The 12,602-nt window shown below is 39.6% G+C and overlaps 1 protein-coding gene across 1 annotated transcript in view; it reads left to right on the top strand.

The window, feature by feature from the left end:
* Positions 1-12,602, top strand: part of LOC148542667 (receptor-type tyrosine-protein phosphatase eta-like) — a 190,887-nt gene that overhangs the window by 22,100 nt on the left and 156,185 nt on the right. The gene's annotated exons all lie outside the window — the stretch shown is intronic.

Here is a 12,602-nt window from a genome sequence, read left to right as displayed (position 1 = left end):
AAAAAAGCAGGATACTCTCTTCTCAAAAGAGGACAAATATAATATTATTTTTATATTTTATATTATTTATATATATATATATATATATATATATATATATATATATGTAAAACACTGCAATACAGTACTGTATATATTAATATGTATATAATATATATATGTGGGTATATAAAGATCATATAATATATACACAATATATCTATAAGTATATATGAAAAGTATATATATATATATATATATAGATATATATGTATATATACACACTTATCATATGTACCGTATATCTCATACATATATATCTGTATCTCATATTATTGTATATTAATCATTACCTTCAGTATTTTAATGATATCTGGCAGGCCGCCTCCCTCCTCTGTTCAGGCTGGTTACTGCTAGGCTGGCTGTCTAGTACTGTGCTGCAGTAGGTGCCTGTAATTGTGTCTGGTCACTGTGGCCAAGCTATAGGTAGGCCGCGGAGGGACTGACGGCCCCGGGCGCCGAAAAAGGTTTATGGGGGAGCTGCTGCTGCTGGGCATGGGCAGCAGCTCCCCCGTTGGCCATTTTTATTTACTTTCACTAAGCTTCTGCACATACGCAGAAGCTCTACATCAGCCCAATCGGAGCTAAGCTCTGATCGCAGCAGCGGAAAGAGGGAGCGAAGGCCCAGTGAAGGGTGAACCATGGAAGGGCAGGCTGGGCAGATGCCGACCAAAGGGACTGGCTCAGCGGGAACCGGCCCAGTGTCCCGGTGGCCCAATCCTCCCCTGGGTATAATGTATAGTACCAGAACAGAATTAGAGGAAGTACTTTTGGAGATTAATTAATGGGTGGAAGTGTACAGTATATGATTTGTACTCACAGAATATACTGACAGAGATTAAATGAAACTGCATCCATTAGTGTTGTTGCAGAGTGAATACTAACACTATGTGAATGATTCAGAGGTGGATGCATGGAAAGCACCGGGCACAAGTGGCTGATGTTTTCCCTTTGCTCATGCATCTGAGACACACTGCATGCATCCCTATGGTTGCCACACAGAGATGTAGATTTCCAAAATCAACTGTGTCCACCTCTGTATCACCCCAGTAGAGATGGCAATGATCTCAATTCTAACTAGAGATTATCAGCTCAGCTTCTGAGAAAACTGAACACACCTTAACAAAACTAAAACCCAAATATGGGGTTCCATGCACATCTCTAATTTAAACCACTTAAAATACAGTAGGATGGAGGTTTGAGCAAAGTCAGCTTACTAATATACAGTATGTGCAATGCAAACTGATAACAGCAGCTCGAGTGTGATCTATTCTGCCCCTATGTCTACAATATGTATAAGACAGAAATCTTACACAAAGCAATAGTTCAAAGTCAAAAGTAGCATTTTTATCACTGAAAGAAAAAATCTAGACCATAGTTATATATCAGCACCTCCTTGTTGGTCAGTATGCAATGCCAGCTGTCGGGATGCCCCCTGTCAATATACAGACAGCGGTATCAAGATGGCTGGTATCCTACCAGGGGTTGGGTAAATATGCTTACCCTCTCCCCTTCTTCCCCTAACCCTCACTACTTGTATACTAGCCCTAACCCTCCCTGTTAGTGTCTAAACCTATTTGTCTCCACCTTCATGCCTAAACCTTACCCTCCCCACTTAGTGCCTATCCTTAAACCCCCACTGGTGCCTAACCCTAAACTTCCCCCTAAAACCCTCACCATAACCCTTCTATGCTGCCTAAACCTAACACTCCCCCCCATGGCACACTAAGGGTGCCCCGGACTTGCCTCATTCTGGCTGCGTCCTTCTGGATTCCGGCATCAGGATTAAGATAGGCATTGGCATTTCACTTTTGCGGTTTCGAGTAGAACAAAGTCCTGTCTTTTTGAATATCTTAATAAAGGCAATTGTTGCCTATGTTAAAATGTACCAAGATTAAAGTGTACAGCATGTACTCCTTTAACCACTTAACTGACAATTTTTTTTCCAAAAAATGCTCTGAAATTGTCGTTTTTTTTATGGTTGAATTAGGTCAAGAACATCTTTTTAAAACTATTTCAACACAATTTTTTTTTAAACACCATATACCATAAAAAATAAAAATTTTTATGGTATACTGTACTTCTGGTCATTGACAGTAGTACCATCGATGGCCAATAGATTCAACCATTGATAGAAACAATCGATTGACATTGGTTGGGGGCTCCACACACACTATGTATATATATATATATATATATATATATATACATATGCGCGCATACACGTGTGTGTGTATATATATATATATATATATATATATATACATACTGTATATACACAGTATATGTATATATCCATGTGTATAGATCACACGTGTGTGTATGTATATACATATATATATATATATACACACACACATTATATATATATATATATATATATATATATATATACACACACATATTATATATATATATATATATAAATATACACACATATATATATATATATATATATATAGTGTGTATGTATGTGTATATATATATATATATATATATATAGTAAGTGTCTGTGTATGTGCATATATATATATATATATATAAATAATATATATATAATATATGTACACAAACATCTAGGGCTTTGCTGTCTATATATGGGGTGGGGCTTGCAAATATAAAGAAGGGATTGGCTCTTTGGCCAGTGGCTGCTCCCTCTGCTATTTGCAGCCACTGGGAAGCCGCTAAAAGGGTGGTGGGGTGTAGAGAGAGAGGACAGCGCTGATCACGCTGTCCTTCTCTGCCCAGTGGCTAGTCTGCTCTACCATCAGCTGCTGGGCTTCTGCTAGCTCCGGAGGAGGGAGAGATGGACAGCGCTATCAGCGCTGCCTTCTCTGACCTGCCAGCAGCCCCTGGGCTGCTGCTCTCTGGAGGTGAGAGAGAAGGACAGCGCTATCAGTGCTGTCTTCTCTGCCCTGTTGGCATCTGCTCTCAGGAGGGGGAAGGTATAGAAGGACAGCGCTATCAGCGCTGCCTTCTCTGCCCCAGTCAGCAGCCACCGGTGCTGCTGTCGGGGGTGGGTGCGCCTTTGTTGGGTTGTCCGATCACTGTAAGCAGGACGAGGAGGTCCCTCTGTGATTGGCAGCTGCTAGAATATTTTTTTCCAGCAGCCGCCCACAGAGCTTTCCAGACTGGTCATATAAGATCAGTGAAAGCCCAGTCTGGTATGGTCATATCTAATACGACCATGCTAGGCAAGTGGTTAAGATATTGCTCCTATGTTTTCAAATAGTACCTGAAAAAGTGAAGGACCTGACAGCAGAGAATATCACCACCACTTCTGTATCTCTGATCTGGCTGCCACCTGATGGATATGCAAGTTCCTATATCATAGATATCTTGGGAAATTCAACATCCAGTGCAATAGTGTACACAACCTTTACTACAATTCAGAATCTTATCCCTGGGAATTATTATACATTACTGGTGTCTGCTCTTGTTGGAGGAGGAGTAAAAGTGGATAGTGCATTAGTAGTCAGTTTTACAAGTAAGTATCCATAGGAAGTAGTAAGTTGATGTATTAAAAATCATTCATATTCTATTATAAAGGTAAATATATGATGTTTGAATAATGTCACCAAACATGAGATATAGGGCCTAATTCAGACTTGGGAAAATAAAGAGATATCTCTCTCAACTGTGAACCTAAACAAAGCATATTGCAATGCAAGGGGTGTAAATACATATTTTTTTTTACATGTGTGGAAAATACTGGCTGCTTTTACTTGTAGCCCACAAATACTGCACAGCTTTATTATTATTCTACAATTAAGATGTCAGTTTGGAAACACTCCTCCCAAATCTAAATAATTTCTGCACATATTAAATCTGCATCACCTGCAGTGCAGCATGGTTTCACCAAGATAATCAGTTGAGAGAGATATCTCTCTCTATTCTCAAGTCTGAATCAGGTCCATAATGTACTTAAGAGCATAGCTAGCATTATTAGGAGCTACTTAGAAATACTGTATACAGTTGAGTCTCTTATAGGCAAGGTGCAAATCATAATAGATATTCAGGGCATTTTTCATGATTCTAAAACATGAATTTGTTACAGTGATGAATTCATATTTTCTAAAAGTCCTCATTATCAAAATTCTTATGTGATTATTCATGTTTTAAAATAAAGAGGTAGAGGTGATCCCCCAGGAGGTAGTTCTTTGTCCATAGAATAAGATAAGATGGGAAATAAAAGGTTTTATAATTAAATCAATATTCCATGGCATAAAAAAATTTGCATTGTATATAGTGATAGTGCGAAGGAATACAAATGTGAAATCATGATTAAATATCCACAAATAATGGAAAATATTGCATGGGGCTAGAACTGTGAACAATTGGACACTCACCTCAAGTCCATGCAGAAAAAATGGGTGGATTTAGGCCTATAGCAATTGTTGGTTATTCCACAATGAGGTCATAAGCCATGAACTAAATCCTAGGCTTTAGGCATTACCTTAGCATTTATAACTAGATAGATGAGAAAAAGGGAGTTAAATTGATGTCTCATCTCACTTTTCTATGTGGGGAATTAAGCCATAGCAGACTAGTTGCATTAGTCTTGATGTCTTCCCAAGTTCTTGTGTTGGGGATGGAATGCAGTAGGATGCACTGAATGAGATTTGTCAATCTTTTTGTTTAAAACATTTGGAACCCCATGTCACTCCTCCTAAACTTGTTTTATAAGGCATATGCAGATTGTTTGTTTTCTTACAGATTATATAAATTTATAAGTTAGTTGTTGATGGCGTTTGAAGGTGCTATCTGTGATCATAAGGGAACGTGTTTTAAATAATAAGATCATGTGTGGTGGTACATTCATAATTCAAATGGTAATTCTATCTACATAAGATATTTAAACGTCTACATTTATTTATGACAACAGTCCTAAATAAAGCAATATTTCATAAATGGCTACAATATGATTAAAAATAAATCTCTGGACCATACATTGTTAAAGTAGCCATTGCTATAAAAACAAAATGTCTTGAAATGAATCAAAGCAAAATTAATCTAATTCCTCTTACTTCATTGCTAAAATGTTTTCTAAATTTTAAGCAGTATTTTAAAAATAATAAAGTATTCTTCTACCTGTTAACCCACTAGATTGACAGCAATGTAGTATATCCCAAAAATGGGGAGTGATGATTCTATTTTCAATCCCACCTCTTTTTGTCAGCTAACCCAAACAGTAAAAACTGCTGGAAATGCTGATGGATAGGATTGAGAATAGAACAAAAGAAACTCTGGTCTGCCTTGTTAAAGTATTTGCTTGAAAGTGAAGTAGGTGCAGCTGCTCTATGACTCAATATACAGTACAAAGATATTGAATGTTTGGGACCACTAACAAAGAACAGGGGAGGTATTATAGAAAATGTGAAAAGCACTAATCTTTTGAATATCTTAATAAAGGCCCTTATTGCCTATTTTAAAATGTGCCAAAAATAAAGTGTACAGCATGTACTCCTGTAAGATATTGCTCCTATGTTTTCAAATAGTACCTGAAAAAGTGAAGGACCTAACAGCAGAGAATATCACCACCACTTCTGTATCTCTGATCTGGCTGCCACCTGATGGATATGCAAGTTCCTATATCATAGAAATCTTGGGAAATTCAACATTCAGTGCAACAGTGTACACAACATTTACTACAGTTCAGAATCTTCTCCCTGGGAATTATTACACATTCCTGGTGTCTGCTCTTGTTGGAGGAGGAGTAAAAGGGGATAGTGCATTAGTAGCCAATTATACAAGTAAGTATCTATGGGAAGTGGTAAGTTGATGTATTAAAAATCATTCATATTCTATTATAAGGTAAATATATGATGTTTGAATAATGTCACCAAACATACAATATAATGTCCTTATGACTATAGCTAGCATTATTGGGAGCTTCTTTGAAATACTGTATAGAATTGAAAATCTTATAGACAAGGTGCCAGTGATAATAGATATTCAGGGCATTCTTCATGATTCTAAACCAAATGAAGATGTTACAGAGATTAATTTATATTTTCTAGCAGTCTTTATGATAAAAAATCTCCCCATGTCCTCCTCCAGCTCATCTCATGTGTATCCTTATAAGATTGTTCATGATCTAAAATAAAGAGGTAAAGGTGATCCCCGTATTGATTCTGAATTAGAACCTCTATACTCTCATGCCTATACCTTCTAATATCCTGCCTATACCTTCTAATATACTGCCTATAAACCTCTAAGAATGTCTCTATTGTTCGTACGCAGTTATACAGTGAATAAAGACTCCAGACCTTTAACCTGTGGTTCCAAAGCACAATGTATTATTCAATTAAAAGTACAGTCAGTTACACGCTATGATCTAAGTACAATTTAGTGCAAAGAAATTCTACAGACCAAAGTACAGTTATATGTATGCACACGCTCTGGACCTGTTGTTGGCATCAGCAAGAGACCTCCGTCAATCAGCATTCAGCAAGACGACTCACTACTGGAGTCACTACACACACATTTATACTCTCACAGAAACAGACAAATAAAAGAGAAGCTTATTGCTGATGCCATTGGTTCCCGAGGGGAATGCATCTGTAACACAGCATTTAACAGGTTGATTCAAATAGACACAATCCAGCCTCTGACAACTGGTTGCCTCTGTTTTCCCGCCTCATGCAAATCCTAACAGTTGGTCATCTAATGTACATTTCGGTGCTTGAAGTCTCTGCGGTCCATAAGTTGAGAATGCTTGTTGCGATCTCCACACCGATGATACCGGAATACTGTTGAAAGAGTACGGATCAGTACAATACCAAACATGGCTTACTTATCATGTATAAAACCTTAGTTACCAAATAATCTTTATTTCACAGCAATTTTAATAAATGAACAAACTTGGACCTTGTATTTTAAAGCTTATAGAACCTTGTATGTGAATATGTAATGTGTGAGTATGCAGAGTTTAATGTAAAGATGCTAGTTAACTTGGGGCAGATGCGTGCGCATGAAGCTAATAAAGAGCGTTTTCATAAAGGATCTTATGCATCCGCTAATGTGCGACTAGTTAACAGCGCAATTGTGCGTATTTATGTGTGAATGAGAAATGGTGAAAGATGCAGTCACATGATGCTAATTGTAATATTGCCATATGTACTTAAGTGTGAGTTTATCTAAAATGGTGCTTGGGCGGCCATTCGCAAAATGGCATCTTGCGATCTCATTTCCAAGATGGCGTCTTTGTGGCCAGTCGCAAGATGGCGTTGTTGCAATCCAATTTTAAACTGAACTTGTCTCAGCCAATTATCCAACTTCGACAGTCCACCCTTTGATAGCAGACAACATGCTATCGCAATCTGATTTTAAAATATAATTTAGGCTTACATTTATATATTATTTACTGTTATTATGGGATGGCACAAGGTGGTTCTTAATCTATCAATAATGTGTCTCTGAGTGGGGATATAAAACTACTATTATACTCACACCGCGGATCTTGTGAAAGGTGTGGGGATGCACCAATCCTATAAAGGTAGTCTTGAAGGGAAATTAAGACTTTACATTATCTGAGGTGTTTTAAAAAGTAACATTTCAATAATACATTCTATGCACATCTAAATATAATGTATTAAATGATGGTATTTCCTAGTTCATGGTTGTAATGCAGTTCTATATTTACCTCAGTATTCATATTGTCATTATTGACCACCATCATAGTTTTTTTCTTTCATTTTACTCTATTTTTACATTTTCCACACTTCAACACAATAGGAACATACTGGACACATATGCCAATTATTATGATGACAATCAGTATAAGGATCAAGAATTAGCCTATGCTGGCGATCACTTCCTGGACCCATTCCCCTAGGCCTGAGAACCATTTCACTGGGTTCAACCATGAGACCCATCCTTCTATCTTCTCCCCATCTTCAGCCACTGAAGCATTATGGTTCTTACAAAAATTTTGGCTGCAGAATTTCATCCATCTTCCGGTCTATCACCTCCTTGGGGTCGCTGGTATTATTGGTGACATAGGTGCAACATTTTACTCCAAATTGGGTGGCCAATGTTACGGAATACCCTCCAGTAACAGCAGTTAAATAATTTAACACTAGCCTGTGTTGCACCAGTTCTTTCTTGTACGCTTGCAATTCTCTCCCTGTATACTTGAACATGTCATCGTACATCTCGGTGATATTATCTATCAATTTAGCAAGTTCCTGAATATATCTAAAATTTTATGTACCCCGAGCGATCCTGGTGGGATCCAGTGCGACTAAAACTTGAAAGCCATTTGTCTAACTAATTAACTGAGTGGCTTTATGCAGGTCACCAGGTATCATATTTAATTTGCCTCTGTGTTCATATTGCGTGTGAAGATATGGTGATGGTGTGTTTTTATGGATACCATTCATTTCAACATGTGTGAGGGTCATAACTTCTGGGACTACTCTTCCCAGGTAACACAAGCCTTCGGAACTTGGGGAGAGCCACTTATACACTTTTCTTCCACATATAAAATACACATTATCGGGGAGAACATAAGGAATGGTATGCTTCATTATCATTAAACACATTTCCCTTGCAAACAATCCTATTTCTGGGTTTTTCATCTGGTACATGCAAGTCTCTGGTTGTATTATTTTAGAACAATAACCATCTGGCACATTACCAATAATTTCTTTGGTGCAACTCAATGTATACCGGTACCTAAAATGTTTCCCACTAGATTGAATTGAGCATAACAGATCATGGTTTATGGACTCATTATCAGCTCTCTATGAGAAGATCACCGTCTGATTATTCCCTGTCACTTCTCAACTCCCGGGTTTATTGGGGTTGGTTATGTTTAAACACAAAAGTGATCTATCTACTTGGAATTGATAGTTTGAAATGAGATCGTTTGGATGAGAGGAATTTTCCATCCAATGTTTTCCCTTTTTGCAATTCTAAGGTTTCCGTGACATTCAGTGGAAATGGCACCAACCCTACATTATGCTGTCCCTGTGGCACATGTGAACACACCAAGCAATCAGTTTGATTTAACACTTTGCCTACCATACTATGATAATCCTCTAAAGGATACCCACCCAAGTACGGGTTATATTTAGGTTGGCAACGTTGGATACAGTTCTCATCAACTAGGGACCCACAAAGCTCACAAATACAGGAATCTTCAGACGATAAACCTCCACACCGTCCCCGAGTATCTGGAATAACAGCTCTCTTAACAATAACCGTATTAAGATTGGTCAGACACTCCACTGATTGGCATTGCACTCCTCCTGACTCCACTCCATCAGCACTGCTATCAACTCCCATCTCCTCAATCGGTCCCCCGTCACAGAAACCGGACATTCCCGAACCGACCAGTATGATGAACACACTAAATGAGAATATGAAAATGAACACAGCAGGCCCGTCCATTGCCACAACAAGACCTGCAAATTTCTTTTAGTTCAGGTATCTCACTACGACCTTTTCAATCCTCCCGGAACAAGCTCGCGATCAACAGGTCCACGCTATCAGCCTTGTCTCCAACTTGTTTCTCCACCGGTTGATTCACCTTTTTGCAGTGAGTGGAATGGACCTAGGTATCTCTCTCAGCCACCTTCAAAGATGTAGTACTTGTCAGCAGCACCTGGTATGGACCTTCCCACCGATCAGTCAAGCAACCAGAATGCAAGAAATTTCTGATCGTAACATATTCTCCTGGTTCAACATCATGACAGTTAGTTTCAGGCATATCATTGGACAACAATTTCAGTTTCTGCTGCTGTTGTTTTAACTGCTTACTCATTGATACAAGATACCTTACAGTTACCTCGTTGTTACCCTTCAAGTCATCCTGTGGACCTATAATCAAATGAGGTTGTCTATCGAACAGTATTTCAAATGGGGACAGATTTAGAGGGGGTCTAGGGGTGGTCCTTATGCTATGTAGGACCAACAGTAACACTTCTTGCCATCCTAGTCCAGTTTTTGCCATGATTTTACTTAACTTATTTTTAATAGTCCCGTTCATTCTCTCTACCTTGGCACTGGCTTGCGGTCGGTGGGGGGTGTGAAGTCAGCTATTAATACCCATCAGCTTACACATATTTTGAAAAACATCACCTGTGAAATGAGTACCCCTGTCACTCTCAATGATTTTAGGGATATTGTACCTGCATACAAATTCCTGAACTATTTTCTTGGCAGTAAATGCAGCAGTATTAGTGGCCACTGGGTAGGCCTCAACCCAATTAGAAAATACGTCAGTGCACACTAATACATACTTAAGATTCCTGCAGGGTGGTAATTGGATGAAATCATTTTGTATCACCTGGAAAGGTCCTTTAGTCGGTGGAATGTGGGATGGTTTGGTAGGGATCGCTTTCCCTATATTCTTCCTCAAGCAGGTAAGACATGACATTGCTCTCTTTTCTGCTTGTGAAGAAAAACCTGGTGTGCACCTGTATGCTCTCACCAACTTGCACATATCTTGCTTTCCCAGATGAGTCAGACTGTGTGCTGCCTCAGCTAGGCTGGGGTAATATGCCTTGGGGGCTACTGGCTTACCTTGTCCATCCCAGACTTGCCTGCTGCCAGTTCACACACTCTAGTTAGTGCTACTAACTCTGCCACATGGGCTGAGTGAGGAGGACCAAGAGGTTTAGCTTCTATGGTGTCTGTGTCATTTACAACAGCATAACCTGTACATAATTCACCTGTGTCTGTTTGTCTATGACAACTCCCATCTGTGTAAAAAGTTACATCTACATTCTCTAAAGGTATGTCATGTATGTCAGGTCTAGCAGTAAAGGTCTGATTCAGATATTCCATACAATCATGTGCATCTTTATGTCCGCTGAACTTACCTCCCACCTGCAACGCGTCTCCTTCCACCCTTTGTACATCATGTTGTACATATGGTCAATACGTTGCTGGTTTCAGCGTGCTGCAACGTTTAACAGTGATGTTTGTTGGTGCGATTAGAGCTAGTTCCCATTTGGTAAACCTAGCTGAAGAGATGTGTATGGTTTGAGCAGAGTTCAGCAGAGCAGATACAGCATGGGGAGTGTAGACAATCATATCATGACCTAATACTACGTCCTCACTTTTACTCACCAATAGTGCGATAGCTGCTACACTTCTCAAACAGGTGGGGAGTGATCTTGCCACAGTGTCCAACTGGGCACTGTAGTATGCTATGGGCCTACTGGCATCACAATGTTTTTGTGTGAGGACACCTGCAGCACAACCATCGGCTAACGTACAATACAAATCAAAAGGTTTTTCATAATCAGGTATTCCCAATGCAGGTACTTTTGTCAGACTATCCTTAAGATAAAGGAAAGCCTGATCTGATTCCTTCTCTGTGTATGACACGATCGGGTTTTGAGGAAGAGACTAAGGCCCTGATTTAGAGCCGGACGCTCTGACAGAGCGCTCACTCTGAATCATGGCCATCCCTGCTCCTTTTTGGAGTGGCCTCCTGGCAGCTCACATAACTGTGGGTGACCACCCACAGCTATAGTGAGTGGCCAAAATGATGGTCGCGATGGTCAAGACCATCGCGACCATCGGGCTTGCGATGAGACCCTGCGGTAGGGTCTCGCTGCTGCAAGCCCAGTAGTGCTTTTGGCTCTATCAGAGACAGAAGCACAACCTCTGACATCACTAGTGATGTCAGTGGGGCCGGACCAAAGACGGATGGGAACGCCTTCGTCTGGGCAGCCATACCCCCATCACACCCACCAAAGGGGGTGTGCTGTCAATCACCATCGTCAGCATGCCCCCTTTGGTGCAAGACTCTTAACGATGGCTTGGCCATTATTATTCGGATCTTGCGCATGCGCAAGATGGAGGTGCCTCCGTCGTGCGCATGTGCACTTGGGCACCATCGACCTGCTTGCGAGCGCTCAGCGCTTGTGAGTGGGTCTGAATCAGGCCCTTAGTCCTGTAAAGGCAAGGCCAAAATAGAAAAACCTGGGATCCACATTCTACTGTATCAACATATTCCCAAGAAAGTACGAATTTGCTGTTGATTCTGCGGCAGTGTCATGTTCTGTATGGCCTGTATTCTATAATTTGTGAGATGTCATAACCCCTGGGTTAGACAGTGTCCCAAATATTTTACTCTGGATTGGTATGGCTGTAGTTTGTTCTTAGCAACCTTGTGTCCTGTATGCGAGAGATGAAGCAACAGATGTTTAGTATCATTCAAACATGACATAAATGAATCAGAACATAGCAATAAATCATCCAAATATTGAATTAGAACAGATCCATTGGCAGGTTGAAAAGATTGTAAACAGTTGTGCAAGGCCTTGGAGAAGATACTGGGGCTGTCTATGAAACCTTGGGCAAACCATGTCAATGTATATTATAGACCTCTGTATGTTAATGTGAATAGATACTGACAGTCAAGGTGGAGAGGCACAGAGAAGAAAGCAGATCAGAGGTCAATGACATACAAATATAATGTCCATATGATGATAGCTAGCATTATTGAGAGCTACTTAGAAATACTGTATAGAGTTGAGTGTCTTATAGACAAGGTACCAGTGATAATAGATATTCTGGGCATTCTTCATGATTATAAAACAAAT

This window comes from Taudactylus pleione, unplaced genomic scaffold (genome assembly GCF_031769625.1).
Source record: "Taudactylus pleione unplaced genomic scaffold, aTauple2 ptg000010l, whole genome shotgun sequence".
Classification (NCBI taxonomy): Eukaryota; Metazoa; Chordata; class Amphibia; order Anura; family Myobatrachidae; genus Taudactylus; species Taudactylus pleione.
The sequence above is the reverse complement of the archived record's forward strand: the minus strand, read 5'-3'. Positions and strand labels throughout refer to the sequence as shown.